A 6,254-nucleotide genomic window follows, 5' to 3' on the forward strand; every position below is an offset into this window, starting at 1 on the left:
ACACAAAAACTTTTTTCAACGTAAAAATGTTATGTAGGAGATTTATCAGGATGGGAAGATATTTTTCTACTGAACGCATACCCCACCACTCCTGTAAGATAAAAGTTGATGTTTTACGTGACGTCTAACCAGATAATATGAATCGCACAATGACAGGAGGATTTTTCATCTCTGTGACGCCAAACTGAGAAAATAATTAAGGCAGGTCCTGTGTGTTAGAGATAGCTATAAGACAAAATAATTATCTGAGGACGTACAACCCCAATTAATTATAATTCTAATTAATTATAAAATGAATTGAAAAATATTAAATCAAAATGTGCAAAACGTAAATAAAAACCGAATGCAATGATTTCCAAATCTCATCAACCCATAATTTATTCCCAGTAGAAGATAAACAACATATCAGATGATGAAACTGAGACATTTGATCTTTTCATGGAAAATATGAGCTAATAGTGAATCTGATGGCAGCAACACGTCTGGAAAAAGTTGTATTAACTTTGCTGAACTGACCTGCCTGCAGTCCAGATCTTTCATCAATACAAAACATCTGGAGCATCATGGAAGCAGAAATCCAGCAACCAAGGTCCAGGACTGCAGAGCAGCTAGAATCCTGCATCAGACCAGAATGGGACAATATTCCTCACCTAAAACTCCAGCAACTGGTCTCCTCACTTCCCAGATGTTTCTAGACAGATGTTAGAAGAAGAGGGGATGCTGCACCATGCCAAACATCACCCTGGAACTACTTTTTACACCATGCCAAACATCACCCTGGAACTACTTTTTACACCGTGCCGAACACCACCCTGGAACTACTTTTTACACCGTGCTGAATATCACCCTGGAACTACTTTTGACACCGTGCCGAACACCACCCTGGAACTACTTTTTACACCGTGCTGAATATCACCCTGGAACTACTTTTTACACCGTGCTGAACATCACCCTGTAACTACTTTTTACACCGTGCTGAACATCACCCTGGAACTACTTCTTACACCGTGCTGAACATCACCCTGGAACTACTTTTTCCACCGTGCTGAACACCACCCTGGAACTACTTCTTACACCGTGCTGAACATCACCCTGGAACTACTTTTTACACCGTACTGAACATCACCCTGGAACTACTTTTTACACCGTGCTGAACATCACCCTGGAACTACTTCTTACACGGTGCTGAACATCACCCTGGACTAGACAAATAAGCCCTCAGCTCTGTTTCTTAACCAGAACCTTGAATCTGGATCCATACATCAGGTGTCTGCAGACCATATCGTCTCCTGGCCTGGTGGTGGCCAATGAGTGTGTGTTCTGTCACATCCTGTCACAACAACCACCACACTACCTCCACCCTTCTTCTGATGGGGTCTCACTGATTTTCTAGCAGTCATTTCCTTTATGACTTGCTCCTGATTTATTAATTACTTTAGCAGGTTTCAACCGGCTGTCAAGTGCACACTTAGATGTTAACACACACACACACACACACACATACAAACACACACACTTGGTGCAGAGAAACCTTGACTAACGGTGGTAAATGGAGGATCTTTCTGACAGCCACATTAATGATATAGATGGTCACCTGCTGACCCTGCAGACATTACTTCAGTTACACCTCCTGTCATCTTGCACACGATTAGTTTTGGTCCATATTCCTGTCACCCGCCCCACCCGCACCTCACCCCCCTGTGATCAAACTGAGGATGACAGCTCCATTACTGCTCGTTACCTGCTGACCACACATCCTCCATGATGGAGAGCCCTGATTAAGAGATGTTTTCTCTCCAGTTTGTCTTCATCAGTACACATTAGAGCCTCACTCATCTGATCTATTTATTCATGCTCATGTGAATAATCTGTAACCTGACTCTTGTGTCAACGTACTGTGAGGTCAAATATGAGAATGACTTTATGTCAAGAATCAAAGTTTTCTTTTCATTGCTTGCAGTGTTAGCTCTAGTTTAATCAGACAAATTTAAGTTTATGAGCTTAATTACTGGCAATGAATGAACTGAAGATCGGTAAGAAGCATGGATGTAAAAAATGGAAATAGGACAGAAACTATTTGTTTGTGGATTTTAAAAAGGAAAAATAAAGAAGAAAATTATTTTGCTTTACTCCCTTTGATTCTTATGTCTAAAATTTGCAGCCTGAAATGAACCATGATTAACAAGTTTGTCACATGATTTCTCTGGGCTCAATGTAAAGTCAAAGTTTTAGCAGTTGTAAATGAATTTTTGAGTTTTTATCTGTACATCGGGATTCTCGCCCTGTAAAAACAATCTGAAAAATTAAAGCTTGAAAAGATGTAGAAAGGATTTACATGGTTGTAAGGAAGATCCTCATGAGCAGCAGGTCCCAGTTCCTAGCTCCCAGTTGCTGCCAGATATTAATGCCTATTGATGAAGAGTGTGGACAAAAACATTAAAAAAGTTAAAAGTTCTGTAACATGTTGTAGACTCTTACTCAGAGAACAGCTGGAGCTGCTGGTTAAAATACATAAAGTCACTTAAACTTTAGGTCTGTTCAGTTTTGGGTCAGGGACATATTTTATTTCATTTTCTACAGTTTTTAATTAAAATGCAATTAAATGCATTTTTCCAGACATCTGATGTTACAATATTAATGTCTGTGTCTATTATTTGATTCAGTCGTCCACTAAAATCCATTTAAATTAAAAAGTTGTTTTTCTAAGTCAAATGTTGCTATGTGATTAAAATGTGATTAATGAAGATTAATTAATAACAAAGCCCATAACTAATTAGAGTTTTTATTATTTAAATTTCTTTTTTAATTTAATGAACATGTTAATGATGCGTTAACGACATGCTAATGAAAATTCCTTTAATGACAATATTGTCTTAAAGCACATGTCTGCATTGTTTCAGGAAGTGATGCAGACATAAGCTGGTCTAATGTTGTTCAGTACAGAGGTAATTCCAAAAGGAAATTTAAAGCTCCAGCACTCACTCCACCACCTGAAGTCTCACGGCATAATAAAGGTGATATGTGGACTCCTAATAAAATGAATACAACTTGAGAAATAGCCCCAAACTTCAGCCAAGGGCTAACCAAACTATGAGGAGAGGCCAAACTTCCACGACCCGGAGGACTAGAGAAGCTATCGGTGCCTCCACACAAAAAGAAAAAGACTCAGTTCTGGTTGGAGACTCTATAACAGCATGGGAGAATGGCAAAAACAGAAAATCTAACTTTTTCTAATACATCAGTCAGGGAACTGATGGAGATCTTGCAAACAATTCTTCACATCCAGATGGTATGAAGATTATTGTACACACGGGGTCTTTTGATGTTCTGAGGAAGAAAACAGGCTTTATTAAAGGTAGACATTCCTCTACTAACATGCGTAGATTAATTAACATCATAGATTATTCTACTCTACATAATCTGGAATCTACAGTCATTTCTTTAGACGATGAAAAAGCGTTTGACCGAGTAAACTGGAAATTTTTATTTGCAACGTTAAACAAATTTGGGTTTGGGTCATCTTTCATAGATTGGATAAAAATATTATATAACAACCCAAACGCATGTGTGAAGACCAATGATCAAACCTCTCCAAGCTTCTGTTTGCAGAGAGGCACCTGACAGGGCTGCCCGCTTTCTCCATCACTCTTTGCTATTTTTATTGAACCCCTAGCTGCTGCCATAAGACAAAATAAAGAGATTAAAGGAATCCATGCCAAAAATATAGAACACAAGATAAGTCTTTATGCTGATGACGTATTACTTTTTCTCCAGAACTCACCGACGTCTCTCCCCCAGACAATCACACTTATTAACACATTATCATCAATATCTGAATACTCTATTAACTGGTCTAAGACTATTATTATGCCCATCAACTGTGACCTACAAAAAAACAAGCCATCACGTATCAGTCTAAACCTTTACAACAGACTAAAGACAGAGGTGGATTGGCCCTACCTTTAATATTTGTTTAATTTAATCACTATTTCTTAGCTAACAAGCTGCAATATATCTCCAAATGGCTTAAACCTAGCGGTCTGGATGTAGGGCAAGCATTGGGTGAGGATCTAGTTATCTCTGACCTGCCATTCATCAGCTCAGCCATCAAAACACATAAGTAAACTTGTATTTAAAGGTAAAATATTTGCAGATATTTGGAGTAAACAAGTTAACGACCTTAATTAGTACAAAACATGAAATGTGCCACTACAAAATATCGTAAGAGCATAAAAGTGTAGCTGATTCATCTTTCACTTCCTAACTTCAGAGACTCTAGAGTAACAAACTGGCAGCCTGCATCAGGAACTGTTAAACTGGTACCATTAAGCATGCAGCTATGATGGAAATAGTGTAAAATTGGGTTTGTATCTGTATTCTCATTTTTATTTAGATTATTCAATGATATATTTCCATTACTGCTTTTTAAAAATTATTATTATAAATGAAGATATCTTGACATTTCAAGTGCACTTGGGGGCCCGCTGGTGGCATTGGGCCCCAAACAGCCGCCTGGTTGGCTCATGCCTTGGGAGCCAGCCCCTTATCTGCTAGGGTCTGGCTCTTAAACAGAACAGAACATTAGCCGGTTAGCTCACATTAGATCTGAGTTAGCTCATAGCTACAGGCAGCTCGGCGTTTGATAGATGTCAATCACAGCCCCCCTCTCATCTTCGCTACTTTGCCCATTTTTGTATTTTCCGGGAGCAACAGCAGGCGTGACGTTGCCAAGATCACACAGTAGGAACCGCCCAATGGCTTTAACCTTCCCCTTGTGTTAGGGTTGGTACCCTTTCTTAGGTTTGCATGCATAAACGTACCACATCATTTTTTTTAAATTGCATCAAGGCTTTTTGACTTTGTCAGGCACCTCTTTTTTTTAACAAAATAAAAAAAAAATTTCACCAAATTATGTAAAGCTCTGGTTAAAATTATACCATTTGTGTTGTAAGGGTCAGTTTGACCCAGTCATAGAAATAAGATTATCAAGCAATAATTAGAGACAAAACTGAAATCATAAGTGCACTCTCAGCCAACATACTGACAGCCAGCTCCTCTCCCTATCATGTGAGCTTTAGGGTTTTCTCATTTTGCTTTGTTTCCCAGTATAAATGCACAAAAACAATGTCCATACATGTGAGGTCAATTCATCAATTTGAGTGGCCATTTGAATTGCAGAGTATTTGCAGCATACAAAAAAATGAGTAGAAGACTTACAGTGAGCCAAGCTCTGGATAATATTTATGGTGAAAATGAGGGAGAGGACACAGAGCAACATAGCGATACAGATGAGCAGGTTTCTGAGGAGGAAGACAACGTGAAGTATTATCCAGAAGAAGCAGACTGAGTCTGATGAGGAGGTCCCTGGTGCTGAAGCTGCTCCCTCTGAAAGAGTCAAGTCTAAAAATGGTAAGATCTTTTGGAGCTCAGTACCTCATGATGTACATGGCAGGGCAGCTGCTGCAAGTGTCATCAAAAAGACCCCTGACAAGGTTTGCTGTGACGAGTCAGTGACATCAAGACGTGTTTTTAGTTATTTATACCATTGTCACTAAAAAGCGTCATCATTGCTACGACAAACCTTGAAGGAAAAAAAGTCCATGGCAGCATGTGGAAAGATTGATGAGGAATACCTGGATGCTTACATTAGTGTTCTTCTAGCTGGGGTGTACAGATCCTGTAATGAGGCCACTGATAGTCTATGGGACCCATTGACCAGTAACTCTATAAATGTTACTATAATTAATATTATATAAACAAATGAAACAAATTTGTTTAAGAAATGTGTTCTAACACTCCTTTGCAATAGATAACACAACAACCTTTTACTTATTTATATGATTCTATTGAGGTTCATTTTACATTTTTTAATTTTGAAACTGAGATTTATGCTGAGATAAAAAAAAGGTTTAGAGGCCCACATAAAAATATTAAAACCAATATTTTCATGGATAAGGAAGCCTAACAAGGTAACCAAGAGGTGAGAAACAAACTGGATGAAAGCTAATTGCTTTTAGTGTATTTTACAGCTGATTTAAAACATGGGTCAAAACCGACCCATTAACATAAGAGATGCTAGTAAAAAGCTAACACAAGACGAGGGTTAAAGCTTATGGATCTGGTGAAATACAAAGTGATTTACATTCTGCTATCAAACAAAAACCTTTCCTGGAGAGAGAAAAGCAGCATGGATCAAGAGGAACATTTCATTTAAAACATCCCGGTAAAGCTTTGATTTCTGCTTAGACGAAAAT

The sequence above is a fragment of the Melanotaenia boesemani genome, chromosome 8, assembly GCF_017639745.1.
Source record: "Melanotaenia boesemani isolate fMelBoe1 chromosome 8, fMelBoe1.pri, whole genome shotgun sequence".
NCBI lineage: Eukaryota > Metazoa > Chordata > Actinopteri > Atheriniformes > Melanotaeniidae > Melanotaenia > Melanotaenia boesemani.